We start from the raw sequence: 26,069 nt of genomic DNA on the forward strand, positions 1-26,069 counted from the left end.
TTTCCCGTGAAGTGATGGGACTGGATGCCATGATCTTTGTTTTCTGAATGTTGAGCTTTAAGCCAATTTTTGTGCTTTCTTCTTTCACTTTCATCAAGAGCTTTTTAGTTCCTCTTCACTTTCTGCCATAATGGTGGTGTCATCTGCATATCTGATGTTATTGATATTTCTCTCAGCAATCTTGATTCCAGCTTGTGTTTCTTCCAGTCCAGCATTTCTCATGATGTACTCTGCATATCAGTTAAATAAGCAGGGTGACAATATACAGACTTGACGTACTCCTTTTCCTATTTGGAACCAGTCTGTTGTTCCATGTCGAATTGTAACTGTTGCTTCCTGACCTGCATATAGATTTCTCAAGAGGCAGGTCAGGTGGTCTGGCATTCACATCTCTTTTAGAATGTTCCACAGTTTATTGTGATCCTCACAGTCAAAGGCTTTGGCATAGTCAATAAAGCAGAAATAGATGTTTTTTCTGGAACTCTCTTGCTTTTTCCATGATCCAGTGGATGTTGGCAATTTGATCTCTGGTTCCTCTGCCTTTTCTAAAACCAGCTTGAATATCAGGGAGATCACGGTTCACATATTGCTGAAGCCTGGCTTGGAGAATTTTGAGCATTACTTTGCTAGTAGGTTAGATGAGTGCAATTGTGCAGTAGTTTGAGTATTCTTTGGCATTGCCTTCCTTTGGGATTGGAATGAAAACTGAACTTTTCCAGTCCTGTGGCCACTGCTGAGTTTTCCAAATTTGCTGGCATATTGAGTGCAGCACTTTCACAGCATCATCTTTCAGGATTTGAAACAACTCAACTGGAATTAAATCAGCTCCACTAGCTTTGTTTGTAATGATGCTTTCTAAGGCCCACTTGAATTCACATCCCAGGATATCTGGATCTAGATTGGTGATCACATCATCATGGTTCTCTGGGTCGTGAAGATCTCTTTTGTGTAATTCTTCTGTGTATTCTTGCCACTTCTTCTTAATATCTTCTGCTTCTGTTAGGTCCAGACCATTTCTGTCCTTTATCGAGCCCATCTTTGCATGAAATATTCCCTTGGTATCTCTAATTTTCTTGAAGAGATCTCTAGTCATTCCCATTTTGTTCTTTTCTTCTATTTCTTTGCATTGATCACTGAAGAAGGCTTTCTTATCTCTTCTTGCTATTCTTTGGAACTCTGCATTCAGATGCTTATATCTTTCCTTTTCTCCTTTGCTTTTCACCTCTCTTCTTTTCACAGCTATTTGTAAGGCCTCCCTGGAAAACCATTTTGCTTTTTGGCATTTCTTTTCCATGGGGATGGTCTTGATCCCTGTCTCCTGTACAATGTCATGAACCTCATTCCATAGTTTATCAGGCACTCTATCTATCAGATCTGGGCCCTTAAATCTATTTCTCACTTCCACTGTATAATCATAAGGGATTTGATTTAGGTTATACCTGAATGGTCTAGCGGTTTTCCCTACTTTCTTCAATTTGAGTCTGAATTTGATAATAAGCAGTTCATGATCTGAGCCACAGTCAGCTCCTGGTCTTGTTTTTGTTGACTGTATAAAGCTTCTCCATCTTTGTCTGCAAAGAATGTGCTCAATCTGATTTCAGTGTTGACCATCTGGTGATGTCCATGTGTAAAGTCTTCTCTTGTGTTGTTTTAAAAGGGTTTTTGCTATGACCAGTGCATTTTCTTGGCAAAACTCTATTAGTCTTTGCCATACTTCATTCCGCATTCCAAGGTCAAATTTGACTGTTACTCCAGGTGTTTCTTGACTTCCGACTTTTGCATTCCAGTCCCCTATAATGAAAAGGACATCTTTTTTGGGTGTTAGTTCTAAAAGGTCTTGTAGGTCTTCATAATACCGTTCAAACTCAGTTTCCTCAGTGTTACTGGTTGGGGCATAGACTTGGATAACTGTGATATTGAGTGGTTTGCCTTGGAGATGAACAGAGATCCTCCTGTCGTTTTTGAGATTGCATCCAAGTACTGCAATTCGGACTGTTTTGTTGACCATGATGGCTACTCCATTTCTTCTAAGGAATTCCTGCCCACAGTAGTAGACATAATGGTCATCAGAGTTAAATTCACCCATTCCAGTCCATTTTAGTTCACTGATTCCTAGAATGTCGATGTTCAACCTTGCCATCTCTTGTTTGACCACTTCCAATTTGCCTTGATTCACGGACCTGACATTCCAGGTTCCTATGCAATATTGCTTTTTATAGCATCGAATCTTACTTCTATCACCAATCACCTCCACAACTGGGTATTGTTTTTGCTTTGGCTCCATCCCCTCATTCTTTCTGGAGTTATTTCTCCACTGATCTCCAGTAGCATAATGTGCATCTATGGTATCCTATCATTTTTCCTTTTCATATTGTTCGTGGCGTTCTCAAGGCAAGAATACTGAAGTGGTTTGCCATTCCCTTCTCCAGTGAACCACATTCTTTCAGACCTCTCCACCATGACCCGCCTGTCTTGGGTTGCCCCACAGGCATGGCTTGGTTTCACTGAGTTAGACAAGGCTGTGGTCCTAGTGTGATTAGATTGACTAGTTTTCTGTGAGTATAGTTTCAGTGTGTCTGCCCTTTGATGCCCTCTTGCAACACCTACCATCTTATTTGGGTTTCTCTTACCTTGGGCATAGGGTATCTCTTCACGGCTACTCCAGCAAAGCACAGCGCTGCTCCTTACCTTGGACGAGGGGTATCTTCTTACCGCTACTGTTCCTGACCTTCAACAGGATTAGCCAGAAGGTTTTTTCCAGAGACTGTCCTCAAGCAGGATACATTATTGTTATATAGTCCTAAGGAATGTAGAGGGAAAAAAAAGAAAGTTTGTCCTTTCTTCCTCCTTGAGAATTCCAGACCCCTCTCTCCTTGGGGACCCCTAAACTTCTTATCAACCTGCCTAGGAAATTACTTTCTCATACTCCCTTTTCTTTTAGAAGAATTAGGTTGCCAAGGGAAAGGGGGGTCGTGTTCATTCCATAACTGCTTCCGAGCTGATAAGGGGCACTGTCCCTAAATTGGTGAGGCAACATATTCTCCTAACCCTCGTATTGAGGGTCTCTGATCCAGGGGCTCCAAGTAGTAGTTGGTGGAGGCTGTGGCACTCGTAGGAGCTCGGACAACCATTTGTAACTTGAAAGTTGTTAGACGGTTAGAAAACTCCATTATACAGTTACAGACATAAGACAAAATAGTCATTAAACCAAGTTAAAATCCAAATGTCACATTATGTCCATAGTTACATCAGTCCATCTTAAGGTTGTTAGATGTCATCAGTTTAAGAAGAGGCATCACATGCGATTGTTGTCGAAGATATTTGCAGACTGGGACAAAGTCTTTTCCTTGAAGTGGAGATGTCCACCATGGGAAGCTTTCCACTAATGAAGAGGGGAGTGCTCTGCAGACCCAGTAGTTAGACTGATTGTGGAATGCAATGTAGGAGTGAGCCCAGGACAGGAAGGCATTGTCTTGAGGATCAAATCACAGACTCAAGATTTTTGGAGTCAGCAGAAATAGGCTCACATAGATTATCAGGCCCATCTGAAAAGTATAAAGTCAGAGCATAGAAAGTAAAGACATAAAATGAAGTTACTTAGTTCTGGTCAGAGTGCCACCTCTTAACTCAAGTATGATGTACCCACGAATCAATTCCTGGCATTTTGACAGCTGTGAGAGAAGAAAGAATAACCTGATAAGGGCCTTCCCAGAGGCACTCAAGGGATAGGCCCCCAGACCACAGTGTTTTTATGAGGAACTCGGTTCCTTGCTCAAATAGAGGCTTGCTTGACTCAGAGGCTGGGTCAGGAGTTGTCTTCTGGAGTTCTGTTAATGCCTGTTGTAAAGCTGAGAGCTGAGTTACATAACTAGTTAATTCCAAGGCTTCAGGGTCTATAACTATGTTCGTCTTTAAGAATGGCCTTCCATAAATACATTCAAAGGGGGACAGTTCAAGCCCTCATTAAAGCTATGGGTAGGATTTTAATCCAAATGTCTTGTGTCTTTTGAATTAATTTGTGCAGATGTCTTTCGATAATTTCATTAGCTTTTTCAATCTTTTTTGAGGATTGGGGTCTCCAGGAACAGTGTAAGTGATATTATATTCCTAGAGTTTTAGACACCCCCTGAGTTACAGCAGTTTAAAGGCGGAGCCATTGTCATTCTGAAGGCTCCATGGCAGCTCAAACCTGGTGATAATTTCATGGATTAAAATCCTTATAACCTCCTTAACCTGTTCACTATGGCAGGGAAAAAGTCTCAATCCATCCAGTAAAAGTATCCACCCAAATTTGTAAGCAAGAATATCCATTAGCTTTTGGCATATGAGTAAAATCAATTTCCCAGTCCTATCTAGGATACTTTCCACTTTGTTGTTATCCAGATTTTGCTAGCTTTTCTTTGGGTTATTTTTCTGACAAACGCACACCTTTTGATAATGTTCTTTAAAGTATTTATTACATTTTTACCTTCGAACAAATGAGAAGCCATCTGGTAAGTACTCACTGCACCCAACTGAAAACTCTGGTGTAAACCCTTAAGAATTTTCCATTGAACATTTTCAGGAATTATTAATCGTCCATCCTCAGACTGTAACCATCCTTTATCAGTAATCTTTGTTCCCCTTTTCTCATATCTGTCTAGTTCTCCCTCAGTATATTATGGTTTTTCATGTTCCAAAGGACCTGTCCAGACCAAAGGCATCTGTAGTGAACGGGTTTTGAAAAGTGCTGCTTTTCTGCCTTGACAGTCAACCAGCTGATTACCTTTGGCTGCTTTACTCCCATCCCTGTTGTGTGCTTTGCAATGCATAACAGCTACTTCTTTAGGACAATATATAGTAGTTAAAAGTCTCTCGATCTCTCTGAAATGCTTAATAGGTTCTCCTGTTGCAGTTTTAAACTTTCTTTTCATATTGCAGCAAGAACATGTAAAGTCAAATAAGCATACTTAGAATTAGTGTGGATATTTACCTGCTGCCCTTTGCTTAACATTAGAGCTTGGGTCAGAGCCATAAGCTATGCTAACTCAGCACTGATTCCCTCGGGGAGAGATTTTGTTTCTAAAACCTGTTCAGCAGTCAACACAGCATAACCTGCTTTACGCTTTCCATCCTGAACAAAAGAACTGCCATCTGTAAATATTTCCATGTCAGAATTCTCTAATGAGGTATCCATTAGATCTTCCAGAGCTGCATAGTTTAAAGTTAGGAATTGGGAACAATCGTGATCAGGTGTTTCATTTTCCTTCTCAGGAAGGAAAGTGGTAGGATTTAAATTTCCACAAAGTTTAAGCTTAGTTACTCGTTCTTCTAACAACAATGATTGATATTTAAGAAGCCAAATATTCTGTCATCCAAATATTAACCTTAAAAATTAAGATTCCACTCACATCATGAAAAGTCAGTATAGTAAGGTGTCATCCCTTAATTATTTTTAAAACTTCAAGTGCTAATAAAGCTGCTGCCCCAATAACTCTTAAATACTGTGGCCACCCACGTGAAATTGCATCCAATTCTTTGCTTAGATAAGCAATAGGTTACAGGTGACCTGTCTCTTAAGAAATCTGTGTGCATGTCAGGAAGCAACAGTTAGAACTGGGCATGGAACAATACACTGGTTCCAAATAGGAAAAGGAGTACATCAAGGCTGTATATTGTCACCCTGCTTATTTAACTTATATGTAGACTACATCATGAGAAATACTGGGCTGGAAGAAACACAAGCTGGAATCAAGATTGCCGGGAGAAATATCAATAACCTCAGATATGCAGAATACACCACTCTTCTGGCAGACAGTGAAGAGGAACTAAAAAGTCTCCTGATGAAAGTGCAAGAGGAGAGCGAAAAAGTTGGCTTAAAGCTCAACATTCAGAAAATGAATATCATGGCATCTGGTCCCATCACTCCATGGGAAATAGATGGGGAAACAGTGGAAACAGTGTCAGACTTTATTTTTTTGGACTCCAAAATCACTGCAGATGGTGATTGCAGCCATGAAATTAAAAGACACTTACTCCTTGGAAGAAAAGTTATGACCAACCTAGGTGGTATATTCAAAAGCAGAGACATTACTTTGCCAACTATGGTCCCTCTAGTCAAGGCCATGGTTTTTCCTGTGGTCATGTATGGATGTGAGAGTTGGACTGTGAAGAAGGCTGAGTGCCAAAGAATTGATGCTTTTGAACTGTGGTGTTGGAGAAGACTCTTGAGAGTCCCTTGGACTGCAAGGAGATCCAACCAGTCCATTCTGAAGGAGATCAGCCCTGAGATTTCTTTGGAAGGAATGATGCTAAAGCTGAAACTCCAGTCCTTTGGCCCCCTGATGCGAAGAGTTGACTCATTGGAAAAGACTCTGATGCTGGGAGGGATTGGGAGCAGGAGGAGAAGGGGATGACAGAGAATGAGACAGCTGGATGGCATCACTGACTCAATGGACGTGAGTCTGAGTGAACTCTGGGCATTGGTGATGGACAGGGAGGCCTGGTATGTTGTGATTCATGGGGTCACAAAGAGTCAGACACGACTGAGTGACTGAACCGAACAGAGGCCCTCGGGGCTGTGTCAAAACTGCCAAGGCCACACCTTTTCTTTCAGTGACAAACGAATTAAATTCTGACCCTGTGGGCAAGCTCAGAGTGGGAGCTTGTAGGAGAGCAGTCTGAAGAACCTTAAAAGCCTTTTGAGTATCTGGAGACCAAACCAGTTTTTTGGTTTGGGCCTGCTGAGTTTCAACTATATGGTTATATAAAGGCCGGGCAAGTTCCCCATAACCCGGAATCCAAATTCAACAGTAACCTATGATTCCCAAAACTCCTCTCAATTGTTTTAAAGTCATAGGTAGGGGTTGATTTAGTTTAGGTTTAATTCTCTGGGGGCCTGTGACCCTACTCCCTTCTGATATGATTAGGCCCAGATATCTAACAGATTGTTGACAAAGCTGAGGCTTTTCTCTTGATGCCTTGTAACCGCAGCCCGCCAGAAAGTTTAAGAAGTCTTCTGAGGCTCGTGAACAAGCTTCCTCTGTCTCAGCACAGAGCAAAATATCATCTACATATTGTAACACCACTGCTTTGGAGCTATAAATGTTTTGTAGATTCCGTGACAAACTTTATCCAAATAAGTGAGGACAGTCATGAAATCCCTGCAGCAAAACTGTCCAGGTTTACTGAGAAGCTGGCTGTGTAGGGTCCTCAAAGGCAAATAGAAATTGACTTTCATCCACCAAAGGCACTGAATAGAAGACATCTTTTAAATCAATTACTGAAAAATATTTGGCTCATTCAGGAATTTCAGACAATAGAGTGTAAGGATTAGGCACCACGAGGTGTAAAGGAATTACAGCCTCATTTATTATTTGTAAATCTTGGACCAGTCTCCATTTATCATTTGATTTTTTTTATATCAAAAATAGGAGTGTTGTATGGACTGTTATAGGAAATTAATAGTACCTGCTCCTTTAAATTTTTGATGATGTGTTTAAACCCTTCCTTAACCTCAGGATTCAGTGGATACTGCTTCTTATGTGGAAATAAGTGTCGGTCTTTGAGTGTGACAACTACAGGAATAGAATTTTGTGTTTGACCCACAGTTTTTCCATCAGCCCACACTCTAAGATTTACATTTTGTTCAATTAGAGAGAAAGGGAAGTCTCCATATTCATGAAAACAGAGGCATGGACTTTGCTCAGTATATCTCTCCCTAAAAGGGGTGATGAGACTCTGGCATGATCAAAAGTTCATGTGAAAATAGCACAGAGTAAGTCACAATTTACAGAAGAACTAAAATAATAACTCGGCTCATCCAAACAGTCCCATTACAGAAGCAGATCCAGAAGAAAGTGGGCCAGGGGCTTCAGTAAGGACGGAGTAAATTGCCCCAGTGTCTAAAAGAAAATCGACAGATTGACTCCCTACAGTTATTAATATGTGGGGTTTCTCAGGTGTAATTGGGATGAAAGCTTGTGTGGGGACACCCGGGCACCTTCATTCCTGATTGTCTTGAGAGTCTGACCCCTGAAACCTACACCTCTGGGGGCAGTCTCTTCCAGTGTGGTCCCTTGCAGACCGGACATGCAGCTGGGGTAGTTTGGATGCCTGAGGGCAATCTTGCTTGAGGTGCCCCTCCTTTCCACAGTAATAGCATGCCTATACCTTTTCACCTGGGTCCCTCTGGGCATTTTTCTCAGGCTGTTTAAGAACGGTTTTCATAGCCATTGTGAGGGCTTCTGCCTGCTCCTTTGTCTTTTTCTGCCTTTCTTTCTTTTCCTCATATTCCCTACCATAATAGACTGTCTGAGCCAGTTGTAACAGATTATCTAAAGACTGATTTGGTCCATATGCCCATTTTAATAGCTTACAGTGGATATCTGGAGCTGACTGAGTGAGAAATCTAACCTTTAAGATCACTTTTCCCTCTTCACTTTCAGGATCAATCTCAGTGAATCTGCAAAGGGCTTCTCTCAATCTAGGAATTTACCAGGAGCTTCCTTCTCCTCTTGTTCTATGTCTGCCAATTTGCCATAGTTTAAAGGCTTAGCACACACATGCCTGAGTCCTTTAAGAATACATCTGACAAAATGACTCTGATCTCATCTTCTCTCAGCTGTGTTGTAGTCCCAGTCTGGTTCTGTAGTTGGGCCCGCCTGGTCCTCAGTGAGGAGGGCAGCTATCTCATCCTCCCTCTTCCCTACTGATTCATTACCAAGCCATTTATCTCCATAAGCAACCACTTTTCCCAAAAACTCGAGTCTTTGAGTCGGGAATCAGTGTTTGTCCCAAGATATATGTTACATCTTTCCAAGTAAGGTCATAAAGCAAAGTAACACCTTTAGAGGTGAGGACCCAGCTCTAATATTTAGAGCTCTAAATATAAGCTCTAATATATTTTTCTGGATCCTCTAAATAGTCTCTCAGATCCTCCTTGATTCTTTGTATTTCTTGATAAGAAAAAGGCTCTCATAGACTGATTTTTTTCTCCTGGTGGGTGCTTCATGAAGAGGCAACAGATTGTGTGGCTGTTCCTCAGTCTCTCTGGCTGCTCTGTGCATATGATCCCAGGGATAGATTGGAGAAATCTGCTTTTCTTTTTCTGTCTCCTGTTCCCCATCTCATCTAGTAAAGTAGGAGGACAGGAGGGAGCTGAAGGTGTCACACCCAAATCTATATCCTTAGGACATAAGTCTGGGATATTTCACAGAGAGAAAAGGGCAACACATATACCACCCATTTTCCTTGTTTTCTACAGAACCGGTCTAACTGTAAAACAGTATTATACTTAAGAGACCCTCCAACCGTCCACCCACGGCCATGTAATATCACATAGGAAGACCAGGCATGTCTTCTTTAAGCCCTGAGGATCAAATCCATCCCAGTTTTTCAGGATACAGTTCAAAGGAGTGAGGCTGGAATTGTTAGCTCCCATCAGTAAGAGAGAAAAAAAGTGACCAGCGCCCTCTTTCTACCGGAGGTGTCCCTCCCTGAGCTCGGTGGGGGTGTAGACAGACCTTACACCAAAGCTTTACTTTCTTGGTCGGACTTAGTCTGTCCCTTACTGACACAGACGACATACTCGTCCCTCCCGGTACTACAACTGAGACAGGGTGGGGATGCACCAGGGGTAGATCTGATGGCATCCCTGACTGATGTCCAGCCCCTTACCATTAAAACATTGCTTGCCTCTGATGCCACCTGGGGTGCGATCAGAGTAACCTTCCAGAATGCCTCCCAAGCCAAGACTGCTGGGGAAAATATTTTCATCAACTGAGTGCACAACCCTTAGTATATTCCTGACCACAATAAGACTGATACGAACATAAAACTGAGATGGTCCTTCCAAGCATCACCACACCATTATAAGAGTCTCCTCTGGTCCACTAAGAGCCAGCATTAAAAAAGGGGAAAAAAAATCCATTGTAGTTCCAGTCTGAATAACCTTTAACCTCAGAGATGCTCTTGGAGCTACAGCTCCATCTGTCTTCCAAACTTTCTATGCCTAGCAAAGCTAGGCGCTTCCTGATTACCAATCGAAATTTGGGACCTAAGTCATAGTACACAGTAACAGCATAAATCACAAGTCCCTTGAAAGTCTGCTAATCTGAAAGATCAGGTTAGCACTTCTAAATCCCAAGGAGTTATGAAATGGTCAAAGAGACTGAAAAGTTTGACTGAGAAAGGAGAGTTCAGTCCACACACTTTGCCCATTTCTGGTCAGTTCCCAAAGGAGACATGGGGTGTCTCATGACATTGACAGGTCAGTATAAACTCCTGACAGGTTTCTGCCATAAGCTGTATGAGGTCACTGTGGAACCACAGAGCAGGGTTCCTCACTTGCTTTGCACAAGGTGTTTCATTCATTCACACAAGCACACCATCAGTTCAGTTCAGTTCAGTTTAGTCACTCAGTCATGTCCGACTCTTTGCGACCCCATGAATCACAGCACACCAGGCCTCCCTGTCCATCACCATCTCCTGGAGTTCATTCAGACTCACGTCCATTGAGTCTGTGATGCCATCCAGCCATCTCATCCTGGGTCGTCCCTTTCTCCTCCTGCCCCCCATCTCTCCTAACATCAGAGTCTTTTCCAATGAGTCAACTCTTCGCATGAAGTGGCCAAAATACTGGAGCTTTAGCTTTAGCATAATTTCTTCCAAAGAAAGCCCAGGGTTGATCTCCTTCAGAATGGACTGGTTGGATCTCCTTGCAGTCCAAGGGACTCTCAAAAGTCTTCTCCAACACCACAGTTCAAACACATCAATTCTTCAGTGTTCAGCCTTCTTCACAGTCCAACTCTCACATCCATACATGACCACAGGAAAAACCATGGCCTTGACTAGACGGACCTTAGTCGGAAAAGTAGTGTCTCTGCTTTTGAATATACTATCTAGGTTGGTCATAACTTTTCTTCCAAGGAGTAAGCGTCTTTTAATTTCATGGCTGCAATCACCATCTGCAGTGATTTTGGAGCCCCCCCAAAAAAGCCTGACACTGTCTCTACTCTTTCCCCAACTATTTCCCATGAAATGATGGGACCAGATGCCATGATCTTCGTTTTCTGAATGTTGAGGTTTAAGCCAACTTTTTCACTCTCCTCTTTCACTTTCATCAAGAGGCTTTTTAGCTCCTCTTCAGTTTCTGCCATAAGGGTGGTGTCATCTGCATATCTGAGGTTATTGATATTTCTCCTGGCAATCTTGATTTCAGCTTGTGTTTCTTCCAGTCCAGCATTTCTCATGATGTACTCTGCATATAAGTTAAATAAGCAGGGTGACAATATACAGCCTTGACATACTCCTTTTCCTAGTAAAGTACAGCAGAAAACGTGTTCTCTAGGAGAACAAAGAACTAAAGTTCCAAGCATCCTTACCTTGTCCTGAAGAATCCCGGATGAACCCACGAGATGAAAGGTTGCTTTTGAACCACACAAAGACGCTGGGATTCTTGGCCTCCAGAGGAGAGGAATTCAATCCAGGGCCAGAGACGAGGCTTGATTGCTCAGAGCTTTTGTAGAGTAAAGTTTTGTTAAAATATAAAGGAGATAGAGAAAGCTTCTAACATAGGCATCAGAAGGGGGAAGAAAGAGTACCCTCTTGCTAGTGTTAGCAATGGAATTATATACTCTCTAATTAGTTATTATAGAGAATCAAAAAAAAATGTCTGGAGTTTGTAAAGACCTCAGTAGACCTACTCCCATAATTTACATTTCAAGATAACAGGATTAGCCAGAAGGTTTCTTCCAGAGACTGTCCTAAAGCAGGATACATTATTGTTATATAATCCTAAGGAATGTAGAGGGGAAAAAAAAAATGTTTGTCCTTTCTTCCTCCTTGAGAAGTCCAGACCCCTCTCTCCTTGTGGACTCCTAGACTTCTTATTAACCTGCCTAGGAAATGACTCTCTCACACTGCCATGGTTTCTTTTCTTTACAGAAATTTTCATTTTGAACTGTTGTGTGTGTGTGTGTGTTTTTTTTTTTTCCTGTGTTCTTTTAGTTCACTGAACTTTTTAAAGATTACTATTTTGAATTATTTGTCAGGTAGTTCATTGACCTCCATTTCTGTAGGGTTATTTGTTGGAGCTTTATTAGTTTCCTTTGGTAATATCATGTTTCCCTGATTCTTTGTGATCCTTGAGTTGCCTTTTGTGCATTTGAAGATATGATCACCTCGTCTAGTTTACAGGCTGACTTTAAGAGAACAAGACAGTTGTTAATCAGTACAGACTTGAATTCTGGGAATGACAGCTGACTATGTCCATAAACAGGCAATGTCTTCTTCCGGGGTCTGCTAGTAGCTGAGAATTGCTGTCAGTTTCTGTGGATCTGATGGGCCTGTTGCTAGAATCTATGCTCAGATGTTAACTCCTAACAGTGCTTCATGGTATGTCAGAGTTGTTGACAGGATTTTACCATCAGTGAGGGGATAAAGGTAGGACTTCAAGCTTAGGTGAGTTAGCTAGATGAGTTGCCTGATTAGGTGTGGCCACTGGCAGAGCTCCATGAATGGGATAGGCAGAGTCTACTGGCTGGGCTTTGTGCCCAAGAGGGGCTAGTTGGGCTCTATAGTTCCATTGGGCCAACTGGTAGGCTCTGGGCTTTGCTGATGCCACACTTAGTGCTCCATGGTGAGGCAGGGGACATTGGCTTAGTTCCAAATTTACGTGCAGCAGACTGGATTGACTGCAGTTTAATGGGTCAGTCTATAGGGACCTCTGTTGTATAAGGCTGAAGGTTGTACTCCAGTGTTGGGCTAAGCTACTGGAAACCTCCTCTTTGGGCAGATTTGGGTGGCACTATTCTGTGGTTAGATGAGGTTGCTGTTAGGGGCTGTCATCTTGCCATATAGCTGTCAGAGACTGCAGAATGACTTTCCAGATCTGTGCATTTTTCCTGCTGAGATTTCCTTGCCCCTTTTACTTTTTTTCTAGATGTCTCCAAGTAGTCTACCTGTACTAATTCCTCCAGTGTTATGCATGAACAGAAATGGGCCTCTGAGGCATTTCCCTCAAGGTTACCAAAGTACAAAGTCCACTTCAGTTTCTCTTTCCCTCACTGGAAAATTTACAAACATTATATATCCTTAGAAATGTGCTGTGCTGATTTTGGGGAAGAGCAATGTGAAAAAAAAGTAAAACTTTTTTCCTTACCCTCTTTGGATGCATTTTTCCCCTCATTTTTTTGTGTTCTACTAGAGTGTTATAACCTCTCCCCTGGAATTTGGAATTCTCACAAAGACATTCTTCTCTGTGGATATCTAAAAATTAGTGTTTCTATACTAGGGGTGTCCTTTTCTGCCATCTTTGCTGGCATCACTCCAGGATGGAATGCTTTATCATTGTGAAACGACCTATCTTATTGCAGGCTTCCTCTCCTTGCATCAGGGCACGGGGGCTCTTCTCAAGGCAATTAGCTGAGGAAATGTCAAGCCTTATCTCCTTAGTTGCCCATTTTTCTGGCTTCACTCTCTTCCATTGCTTGATTTAGTATTTTACTCATCTTTTTTTCCCCAATTTGTTGTTTTTCATTCTCTAAGTCATGTCCAACTCTTTAGAAACCCCTGACCTGCAGTACACCAGGCTTCTCAGTCCTTCACTATCTTTAAGAATTTGCTCAAACTCATGTCCATTGAGTCAAAGGTGCTATCGAACCATCTCATCCTCTGCCACCCCCTTCTCTTTTTACCTTCAGTGTTTCTCATCATCAGGGTTTTTCCATTGAGTCAGCTCTTCCAGTCAGGTAGTCAAAGTTTTGGAGCATAAACTTCAGCATCAGTCCTTCTAATGAATATTCAGGGTTGATTTCCTTTAGGATTGACTGGTTTGATTTTGCAGTTCAAGGGACTCTCAAGAGTTTTCTCCACCACTGTAATTCAAAATAATCTATTCTTCAGCAATCAACCTTCATTATTATTTCGTCACACTAAATCTCACATCTGTACATAACAGCTGGAAAAACCATAGCTTAAAATATGAAACCTTTGTCAGGAAAGTGATATCTCTACTTTTTAATATGCTTTCTAGGTTTGTCATAGTTTTTCTGCTTTTAATTTCATGGCTGCAGTCACCATTTGGAGTGATTTTGGAGCCCGAGAAAATAAAATCTGTCACTGCTTCCACTTTTTCCCCTTCTATTTTTCATGAAGTAATGGGACCAGATGGCGTGATCTTAGGTTTTTGGAATGTTGAGTTTTAAGCCAGGTTTTTCACACTCCTCTTTCACCCTTATCAAGAGACTTTTCAGTTCCTGTTCATTTTCTGCCATAAGGGTGGTGTCATCTGTGTATCTAAGGTTATTGATATTTCTCCCTGCAATCTTGATTCCAACTTGTGATTCATTCAGCCTAGCATTTCACATGATGTAATCTGCATGAAAGTGAAAGTGTTAGTTCCTCAGTAGTGTCTTATTCTTTGTGACCCCATGGACTATAGCATGCTAGGGTACTCTGTCCATGAGATTCTCCAGGCAAGAGTACTGGAGTGGGTTGCCATTTTCTTCTTGAGGGGATCTTCCTGACCTAGGGATCAAACCAGAGTGTCCTGCATCTCAGGTGAATTCATTACCCACTGAACCACCATGGAAACCCTGTCCAGTATGTAGTAGTACTCTGAACAGAAGTTAAATAAGCAGGGTGACAATATACAACATTGTCATACTCCATTGGAACCAGTATGTTTTTCCATGTCTGGTTTTCTTTGTTGCTTCTTGAGCTTCATGCAGGTTTCTCAGGAAATAGGTAAGGTGGTCTGGTATTCCCATCTCTTTAAAATTTTTCCACTTTTTTTTTTTTTTTTTTGATTCACACAGTCAAAGTCTTTAGCACATTCCATGAAACAGAAGTAGATATTCTTCTGGAATTCCCTTGCTTTCTCTTCGATCAAATGGATGTTGGCAATTTGATCTCTGGTTCCTCTGCCTTTTCTAAAGCCAACTTGTACATCTTGGTTCTTAATTCACATACTTCTGAAGCCTAGTTTGAAGGATTTCACCATGTGAAACAAGTGCAGTTGTACGGTAGCCTAAACATTCTTTGACCTTACCCTTCTTTGGGATTGGAATGAAAACTGACCTTTTCTGTTTCTGTGGCCACTGCTGAGTTTTCTAAAATTTCTGGCATATTGAGTGCACTTTCACAACATCTTTTAGGATTTGAAGTAGTTTAGCTGGAATCCCATCACCTCCACTAGCTTCGTTTATAATAATGGTTCCTCAGGCTCACTTAACTTCACACTCCAGGATGTCTGTTGCTAGGTGAATGACCACACCATAGTGGTTATCTGGGTGCCCTTGTTTGTATGGTTTTGTGTATTAATGCCATCTATTAATCTCTTCTGCTTCTGTTTCTGCTATAGTTTTTTCTATTGGTTTACTTCAGGAGACAGGATAAATATGATCTCTGTTACTAACTCTTGACTGGAACTCAGTTTTGTTTTCAATTTTTCTCCTTTTTGTCTTTTTAAAAAATTACATAAAATATTTTTAGTTCAACTATTCAATGTATAGTGCAAGAAACATTCAGATAAGTCTAGCTTTCATTGTTATTTCCTCCTACACTGTTTTTTTTTCTTCCATCTAAAGGTAATGGATTTTTAATTAGAGGTAGTTTGTATTCATTTTTTTCCTTTGTGAAAAAGAAAAAAAGAATTATTTTCTAATGGTGATCTAATTCAGTCACCAAAATTGGGACATATACTCAGTTTCAAAAGTATCATCAAAATCTCTAAAATTAAATTGATTATAAAATAAACACTGTTTGTTGTTGCTGTTGTTCAGTTACTCAGTTGTGTCCAACTCTGTGATGCCATGGACTGCAGCACACCAGGCTTCCCTGTCCTTCTCTATTTTCCAGAGTTGGCTCAAAGTCATGTCCACTGAATCAGTGATTCCATCCAACCATCTCATCCTCTATCAACCCTTTCTCCTACTGACCTCAGTCTTTCCCAGAATCAGGGTCTTTTCCAGTGAGTTGGCTCTTCACATCAAGTGGCCAAAGTATTGGAGTTCCAGCTTCAGCATCAGCCTTTCCAGTGAATATTCAGGACTGATTTCCTTTAGGATTGACTATTTTGATCTTCTTGCCTGTCCAGGGGACACTCAAGTGTGTTCTCCAGCACCACAGCTTGAAATTATCAATTCATCAGTCCTCATGCATCTTTATGATCCAACTTTCACATCCATACCTGACTACTGGAAAAACCATAGCTTTGACTATATAAACTACAGTCCATGGGGTCACAAAGAGTCGGGCACAACTGAGCGATGTCACTTCACTTCACTTTGACTATATGAAACTTTGTTGGCAATGTGAGGTCTATGCTTTCTAATATACTGTCTAAGTTTGGCACAGCTTTTCTTCCAAGGAGCAAGTGTCTTTTATTTATTTAATTAGTTTTTTGAAATTTTATTTTCAATTTTATATTTAGTGGACAATATTGATGTGCTTCTTTTATTTATTTATTTTATTTTTTAAAAATATAAATTTATTTATTTTAATTGAAGGATAATTACTTTACAATATTGTATTGGTTTTGCCATACATCAACATGAATCCACTACAGGTATACACGTGTTCCCCATCTTGAACACCCCTCCCTCCTCCATCCCCATACCATCCCTCTGGGTCGTCTCAGTGCATCAGCCCCAAGCATCCAGTATCATGCATCAAACATGGACTGGCTATTCATTTCATATATGATATTATACATGTTTCAATGCCATTCTCCCAAATCAACCCCCCCTCGCCCTCTCCCACAGTGACGAAAAGTCTGTTCTATACATCTGTGTCTCTTTTGCTGTCTCGCATACAGGGTTATTGTTACCATCTTTCTAAATCCCATATATATGCATTAGTATACTGTATTGGTGTTTTTTTCTTTTGGGATTGCTTCCCTCTGTATAATAGGCTCCAATTTCATCCATCTCATTAGAACTGATTCAAATGAATTCTTTTTAAAGGCTGAGTAATACTCCATTGTGTATATGTACGACAGCTTTCTTATCTATTTATCTTCTGATGCACATCTATGTTGCTTCCATGTCCTGGCTATTATAAACAGTGCTGCGATGAACATTGGGGTACACGTGTCTCTTTCAATTCTGGTTTCCTCAGTCAGTATTCCCAGCAGTGGGATTGATGGGTCATAAGGCAGTTCTATTTCCAGTTTTTTAAATAATCTCCACACTGTTCTCCATAGTGGCTGTACTAGTTTGCATTCCCACCAACAGTGTAAGAAGGTTCCCTTTTCTCCACACCCTCTCCAGCATTTATTGCCTGTAGACTTTTGGATCACAGCCATTCTGACTGGCATGAAATGGTACCTCATTGTGGTTTTGATTTGCATTTCTCTGATAATAAGTGATGCTGAGCATCTTTTCATGTGTTTGTTAGCCATCTGTATGTCTTCTTTGGAGAAATGTCTGTTTTGTTCCTTGGCCCATTTTTTTGATTGGGTCGTTTATTTTTCTGGAATTGAGCTGCAGGAGTTGCTTGTATATTTTTGAGATTATTTGTTTGTCACTTGCTTCATTTGCTCTTATTTTCTCCCATTAAGAAGGCTGTCTTCTCACCTTACTTATAGTTTCCTTTGTTGTGTAGAAGCTCTTATATTTAATTAGGTTCGATTTGTTTATTTTCGCCTTTATTTCCAATTTTCTGGGAGATGGGTCATAGAGGATCCTGCTGTGATGTATGTCGGAGAGTGTTTTGCCTATGTTCTCTTCTACGAGATTTACTGTTTCTGGTCTTATGTTTAGATTTTAATTCATTTTGAAATTATTTTTGTGTGTGGTGTTAGAAAGTGTTCTAGTTTCATTCTTTTACACGTGGTTGACCAGTTTCCCCAGTACCACTTGTTAAAGAGGTTATCTTTTCTCCATTGTATATTCTTGCCTCGTTTGTCAAAGATAAGGTGTCCATAGGTGCGTGGATTTATCTCTGGACTTTCTATTTTGTTCTATTGATCTATATTTCTGTCTTTGTGTCAGTACCATATTGTCTTGATGATTGTGGCTTTGTAGTAGAGCCTGAAGTCAGGCAGGTTGATTCCTCCAGCTCCATTCTTCTTTCTCAAGATTGCTTTGTCTATTTGAGGTTTTCTGTATTTCCATACAAATTGTGAAATTATTTGTTCTAGCTCTGTGGAAAATACCATTGGTAGCTTGATACGGATTGCATTGAATCTATAAATTGCTTTGGGTTGTATACTCATTTTCACTATATTGATTCTTATGATCCATGGACATGGTATATTTCCCCATCTAATAGTATCCTTTTTGATTTCTTTCACCAGTGTTTTATAGTTTTTTATATATATAAGTCTTCAATTTATTTAGGTAGATATAATCCTAAGTATTTTATTATTTTGGTTGCAATGGTGAATGGAATTGTTTCCTTAATTTCTCTTTCTATTTTCTCATTATTAGTGTATAGGAATGCAAGGGATTTCTGTGTGTTGATTTTGTATCCTGCAACTTTACTATATTCATTGATTAGTAAGTTTCTGGTGGAGTCTTTACGGTTTTCTATGTAGAGGATCATGTCTTCTCCAAACACTGAGAGTTTTACTTCTTCTTTTCCAATTTGGATTCTTTTTATTTCTTTTTCTGCTCTGAATCCTATGGCCAAAACTTCCAAAACTATGTTGAATAGTAATGGTGAAAGTGGGCACCCTTGTTTTTCACCATTGAGGATAATGTTTGCTGTGCGTTTGTCATATATAGCTTCTATTATTTTGAGCTATGTTCCTTCTAGTCCTGCTTTCTGGAGAGTTTTTATCATAAATGGATGTTGAATTTTTTCAAAGGCTTTCTCTGCATCTATCGAGATAACCATATGGCTTTTATTTTTCAATTTGTTAATGTGGTGTATTACATTGATTGATTTGTGGACATTGAAGAATCCTTGCATCCCTGGGATAAGGCCCATTTGGTCATGGTGTATGATCTTTTTAATATGTTGTTGGATTCTGATAGTTAGAATTTTGTTGAGGATTTTTGCATGTATGTTCATCAGTGATATTGGCCTGTAGTTTTCTTTTTTTGTGGCATCTTTGTCAGGTTTTGGTATTAAGGTGATTGTGGCCTCATAGAATGAGTTTGGCAGTTTACCTTCCTCTGCAGTTTTCTGGAAGACTTTGAGTAGGATAGGTGTTAGCTCTTCTCTATATTTTTGGTACAATTCAGATGTGAGGCCATCTGGACCTGGGCTTTTGTTTGCTGGAAGATTTCTGGGTACAATTTCATTTTCCGTGCTTGTGATGGGTCTGTTAAGATTTTCTAATTCTTCCTGGTTTAGTTTTGGAAAGTTGTACTTTTCTAAGAATTTTTCCATTTCTTCCACATTGTCCATTTTATTGACATATAATAGCTGATTGTAGTCTCTTATGATCCTTTGTATTTCTGTGTTGTCTGTTTTGACCTCTCCATTTTCATTTCTAATTTTATTGATTTGATTTTTCTCCCCTTGTTTCTTGATAAGTCTGGCTAATAGTTTGTCAAATTTATTTATCCTTTCAAAGAACCAGCTTTTGGCTTTGTTGATTTTTGCTATGGTCTCTTTTGTTCCTTTTGGATTTATTTCTGCCCTAATTTTTAAGATGTCTTTCCTTCTCTAACCCAGGGGTTCTTCATTTCTTCCTTTTCTAGTTGCTTGAGGTGTAGAGTTAGGTTATTTATTTGACTTTTTTCTTGTTTCTTGAGGTATGCCTGTATTGCTATAAACTTTCCCCTTAGCACTTCTTTTACAGTGTCACAGAGGATTTGGGTTGTTGTGTTTTCATTTTCATTCTTTTCTGTGCATATTTTGATTTCATTTTTGATTTCTTCTGTGATTTGTTATTCAGGAGCATGTTGTTCAGCCTACATATGTTGGAATTTTAAATAGTTTTTCTCCTGTAATTGAGATCTAATCTTACTGCATTGTGGTCAGAAAAGATGCTTGGAATGATTTTAATTTTTTGAATTTACCAAGGCTAGATGTATGGACCCAGGATGTAATCTATCCTGGAGAATATTCCATGCGTGCTTGTGAGAAAGGTGCCATTCATTGTTTTGGGATGAAATATCCTATAGATATCAATTAGGTCTAACTGGTCTATTGTATCATTTAATGTTTGTGTTTCCTTGTTAATTTTCTGTTTAGATGATCAATCCATAGGTGTGAGTGGGGTATTAAAGTCTCCTACTATTATTGTGTTATTGTTAATTTCCCCTTTCATACTTGTTAGCATTTATCTTACATATTGCAATGCTCCTGTTAGGTGCATATATATTTATACTTGTTATATCTTCTTCTTGGATTGATCCTTTGATCATTATGTAGTGTCCATCTTTGTCTCTTTACACAACCTTTGTTTTAAAGTTTATTTTATCTGACATGAGTATTGCTACTCCTGCTTTCATTTGGTCTCTATTTGTGTGGAAAATCTTTTTCCAGTACTTTACTTTCAGTCTGTATGTGTCCCTTGTTTTGAGGTGGGTCTCTTGTAGACAACATATATAAGGGTATTGTTTTTGTGTCCATTAAGCCAGTATTTTTCTTTTGGTTGGGGCATTCAATCCATTTACGTTTAAGGTAATTATTGATGAGTATGATCCTGTTGCCATTTACTTTATTGTTTTGGGTTCGAGTTTAGACACCCTTTTTGTGTTTCCTGTCTAGAGAATATCCTTTAGCATTTGTTGGAGAGCTGGTTTGGTGGTGCTGAATTCTCTCAGCTTTTGCTTGTCTGTAAAGCTTTTGATTTCTCCTTCATATTTGAAAGAGATCCTTGCTGGGAATGGTAATCTGGGCTGTAGGTTACTTTCTTTCATCACTTTAAATATGTCTTGCCATTCCCTCCTGGCCTGAAGAGTTTCTATTGAAAGATCAGCTGTTATCCTTATTGGAATGCCTTTGTGTGTTATTTGTTGTTTTTCCCTTTCTGCTTTTAATATTTTTTCTTTGTGTTTGATCTTTGTTAATTTGATTAATATGTGTCTTGAGGTGTTTCACCTTGGGTTTATCCTGTTTGGGACTGTCTGTGTTTCTTGGACTTGGGTGATTATTTCCTTCCACATTTTATTGAGGTTTTCAACTATTATCTCCTCAAGTATTTTCTCATGGTCTTTCTTTTGTCTTCTTCTTCTGGGACTCCTATGATTCAAATGTTGGGCGTTTAACACTGTCCTGGAGGTCTCTAAGATTGTCTTCATTTCTTTTATTTTGTTTTTATTTTTTCCTCTCTAATTCATTTATTTCTACCATTCTATTTTCTAATTCACTAACCCTATCTTTTGCCTCTGTTATTCTACAATTTGTTGCCTCCAGAGTGTTTTTGATCTCATTTATTGTATTATTCATTATATATTTCTTCTAAGTCCTTGTTAAACCTTTCTTGCATCTTCTCAATCCTTGTCTCCAGGCTATTTATCTGTGATTCTATTTGATTTCAATATTTTGGATCATCTTCACTATCACTATTCGGAATTCTTTATCAGGTAGATTCCCTATCTCTTCCTCTTTTGTTTGGTTTGTAAGGCATTTATCCTGTTCCTTTACCTGCTGTGTATTCCTCTGTCTCTTCATCTTGTTTGTATTGCTGAATTTAGGGTGTTCTTTCTGTATTCTGGCAGTTTGTGGAGTTCTCTTCTTTATGGAGTTTCCTCAATGTGGGTGGGGTTGTACAGGTAGCTTGTCAAGGTTTCTTGGTTAGGGAAGCTTGTATTGGTGTTCTGGTGGGTGGAGCTGATTTTTTCTCTCTGGAGTGCAATGAAGTGTCCAATAATGAGTTATGTCAATGCTTTTCGGTAGCCTGTATATTTGAGCTCAGGGCTGTGTTCCTGTTTTGCTGGAGAATTTGCATGATATGTCTTGCTCTGGAACTTGTTGGCCCTTGGGTGGTGCTTGGTTTCAGTGTAGGTATGGAGGCATGTGATGATCTACTGTCAATTAATGTTCCCTGGAGTCAGGAGCTCTCTGATGTTTCAAGGTTTGGACTTAAGCCTCCTGCTGCTGGTTTTCAGTCTTATTTTTGCAGTAGTCTCAAGACTTCTTCTTCTATACAGAACTGTTGATAAAATATCCAGGTTAAAGATGAAAAGTTTCTCCACAGTGAGGGACACCCAGAGAGGTTCACAGAGTTACATGGAGAAGAGAAGAGGGAAGAGGGAATTAGAGGTGACCCGAATAAGATGAGATGGAATCAATAGAGGAGAGAGCAAGCTAGCCAGTAATCACTTCCTTAGGTGCATTCCACAACTGGACCACTCAGATATATTTATGGAGTTACACAGAGAAGAAAAGAGGGAGGAAGGAGACAGAGGTGGCCAGGAGGATAAAAGGGGGGAATGAAAAGGAGAGAGACAAATCCAGCCAATAATCAGTTCCGTAAGTGTCCTCCACCGTCTGGAGCATACAGAAATTCACAGAGTTGGGTAGAGAAGAGAGCAGGCATGGAGGAGACACAGACAACCTGATGGAGAAAAAGGAGAGTCCAAAGAGGGAGAGAGCAGTCAAGCCAGTGATCTCACTCCCAAGTAAAAATGGGTACTGAAGTTTGAGTTCTTAAAGGTATAAAATTGATAACAAATACCAAAAAACCAAGATTAAAAATCTAGAGTAGAGTTTGGAATTTAAAAAATACAATACTAAAGTAAGAAGAAAAAAAAAAAGAAAGAGAAAAAAAAACTCACAAAAATTATAAAAATGCATATATATATATATATATATATATATATATATATATATATGAAATTTACTTTTGAAAATTAGGGTCTTTTCTTTTTTACAAAGTAATAGTAGGTTATAAAAGTGAAAATTAAAGGAGTAATAGAGGACTTAAGAATTTAAAAAAATTAAAAAAAAATAAAAAAAGAATAATCATAAAAATAGTAAAATATATCTAGAACTTTCTCTGGTGGTGTTGTGGGTATTGTGGGGTCAGTTCATTTTCAGATAGTTCCTTGGTCCAGCTTATATTTCTCAGGATCTGTAAGCCCCTTCCATGTAGTCGGTACTAACGACAGGGTTTTAATCTATTACACTTGTCACTTCCAAGTCAGTTCCCTCTGTTTTAGCTTCTTCTGTTTGCTGGTCTCTTCAGTGTCTGATTTCCGCCCTGACACAAAGGGGGTGGTGGTAGACACTTTTTTTAGGCTCACTTGTTCAGTTGCACTGTGGGGAGGGAGGGACACTGCAAACAAATAACACTGGTGTGTGCTCGCAGTGCCTCAGCCACACTGGGCCTGCCTCTGCTCATGGCGCATGTACCCTCCCTGCCCACACTGCTCAGGCTCTAGGTTGCTCTACAGGGAACTGTCTGAGGCCAGCCCTGGGCTGTATGCACCTCTCAGGTCTAAGCTGCTCAGGTTCATGCACTCGGGTAGTCCTCAGAGGTGCAGACTCGGTTGGCCCTGTGTTTTGTGCCCTTCCCAGGTCTGAGCAGCTCAGGTGATGAGGTGTTTGGCGAGTGCAGTAGCTGCAACTTATCACCTCCCCCATCCCTGCTGCTTGGTTTTCTGGGTGTACAACTGGCGCACCTTCTCAGGCAGATGTTGACTATCCAGAACCCCAAGATGTCTTAGTTAGCAAAGAAGCCTGCTTCCAGTTTTGTAGGTAATGTCTCTCTGGGGCTGCAATTGCCCTCTTCCAGTTCTGGCTGCCTCTCATCAGAGGGGGATCGTCTGCAGCCAGCTATCTCAGTTCAGTCCTTTGTTCTGTGTGCGGGCCTGGTGGTGTCTTTGGTAAGGGCTGGTTTTTCGCATGGTAGTTATCCCACAGTCTGGTTTGTAGCCCAAGTTAGTTCGCTCAGATTGTGCTCGGGGCATTCAGGCCAGATCCTTACTCTAAGCAATGCAACCTGTGCCTCCCTGCCCAGCCCCAACTTGCTAGTGACGGGTGCTGGTGTCTGTGCTGCTTCTCCGCTGGGAGAGTTACCATTGGGCTCATAATCTGTTGGTTTTAATTATTTATTTATTTTTCCTCCCTGTTATGTTGCCCTCTATCCTTCCAAGGCTCACCACAGACTCAGTGGTGAGAGTGTTTCCTGGTGTTTGGAAACTTCTCTCCTTTTAAGACTCTCTTCCCAGGACGGAGCTCCATCCCTACCTCTTTTTTCTCTGTTTTTGTCTTTTATATTTTTTCCTACCTCCTTTCAAAAACAATGGGCTGCTTCTCTCGGTGCCTGATGTCCTCTGCTGGCATTCAGAAATTGTTTTGTGGAATTTACTCAGCGTTTAAATGTTCTTTTGATGAATGTGGCTGAGAAAGTGGTATCCCCGTCCTATTCCTTTGCTATCTTAGGACCGCCTCCTCAAGAAGCAAATGTCTTTTAATTTCATGGCTGCAGTTGTCATCTGCAGTGATTTTGGAATCCAAGAAAATAAAATCTTTCACTGTTTCTCTTGTTTCTCATCTATTTGCCATGAAGTGCTGGAAATGGATGCTGTGATCTTAGTTTTTTGAATGTTGAGTTTAAGCCAGCTTTGTCACTCCCCTCTTTCACCTTCATCAGGAAGTTGATGAACAATTTAAATATAATTATATGAGGTTAAATGTAATATTTTGTTCTGTTACATTTTTACAATTTCTTTAGCTTCAGAAATTTTGAATATGTTTAGATGATAAATATTTCTCAAAACCTTAGCTTAATGCAGGATTATAAAAAGGAAAAAAAGAAGTTTCATGTATTCTTGAACTTCTTTGATAAACTCTAATACATTTTACACAATAACAATTATGTTAATTTTATTAAGATATAGACTGAGTTTATTCATTAATGTTCATATTCTTGGCACTTTAATTATGAAACCTCTGTGTTGTGTATTCTGACCAGGCTCCAACATATAATAGGTATACCCTTCCAGGAAAAAGAGGAACAACAGAACAAGTAAACGAAATCCTTATTCACAGACACAAGAGCCTGCAACAAAGTCTTTCTCAAAGTGATTCTGGTCAGTCTCAAAAAAAGGTATATTTAACGTTTTCTCTTTATTCTAGTTCTTCTGTTGTAATTAGTTCTTATTTGGAAGCTTTTTTCCCTGGACTAGAAACAGGATTATATGCACTTTTTTTTTTTTTTTTAATCAGCTTCTTAGTAGGCAAGCCTTACCAGTGGAAGTGGAAAGTCTAATTTACCCTTGTTACAAATTGTTATTGATACAGTAGTGGAAGAACTCAGTTTAAATAATAGAATTATATATAGCTATATAGCAGGACCTTGGGATCTGTGTACCAAATAAACTATTTATTAATACTCTTGATTTAGGGCTATATTTTCTATCTCCTCATTTAGAAACACCACCTGCTAGCTACCATACTGATTTAGGATGGACATAAGGGAGGAATATAGGTAGAAAGGGAGCCCTAAATTCCCTTATGCAATGTTAGCAGCAAAACATGGAGGTTAATTCCAAGGTTTGGATTTTCTAAGTAGAAATTGCAGTAATAGAAAGTGAGAATTCGGAAGAAGGCAGTTTGTGGTTGACTTCAATATATATAGTCTTTGTGAGCTAGATTCTAAATTCTTTAAAATAGTGGGCTATGATTGTCTTGTTTACCACTCTGTCTCCAGTACCTGGCAATAGCCTACTGTGTAGTAATGAGTAATAATGGTATTGATATAATAAGTAACATTATATAAATTTTTATTATATATTCAGTAATCATTTTAAACATTTTACTTTATCTCATGTAATTCTCACACTCCCTTTGATGCAATTATCATTATGGGCTCCCCTGGTAGTTCACACAGTAAAGGATCTGCTTGCAGTGCAGGAGGCCTGGGTTCAATCCATGGGTCAGGAAGATCTCCTGGCGAAGGGAATGGCAACTCACCCAAATATTTTTGCCTGGAGAATTCTATGGACAGAGAAGTCTGGTGGGCTACAGTTCATGGGGTCGAAAAGAGTCAGGCACGACTAAGTGACTAAGGCTATGCTTAAAATCATTATGCCCCTTTTTAAAAAGAAGTAACTAATAAAGAAGGAAAAGTAGATAACTAATCCAAAGAATCAAAATACAAATACGTTCAGTGTAGGTGCTCAAAAATTCTATGATAAAAACATGAATGTGTGAATGAATGAACTGATTTACTAGGTTAC

General features: G+C 39.8%; 1 pseudogene; it reads right to left on the bottom strand.

Annotated features, from left to right (window-relative positions):
• Positions 1-5,017: 5,017 nt before the first annotated feature.
• LOC101109596 (ubiquitin carboxyl-terminal hydrolase 44-like) overlaps positions 5,018-26,069 on the bottom strand; it is a 65,496-nt pseudogene continuing 44,444 nt past the window's right edge.

This window comes from Ovis aries, chromosome X (genome assembly GCF_016772045.2).
Source record: "Ovis aries strain OAR_USU_Benz2616 breed Rambouillet chromosome X, ARS-UI_Ramb_v3.0, whole genome shotgun sequence".
Classification (NCBI taxonomy): domain Eukaryota; kingdom Metazoa; phylum Chordata; class Mammalia; order Artiodactyla; family Bovidae; genus Ovis; species Ovis aries.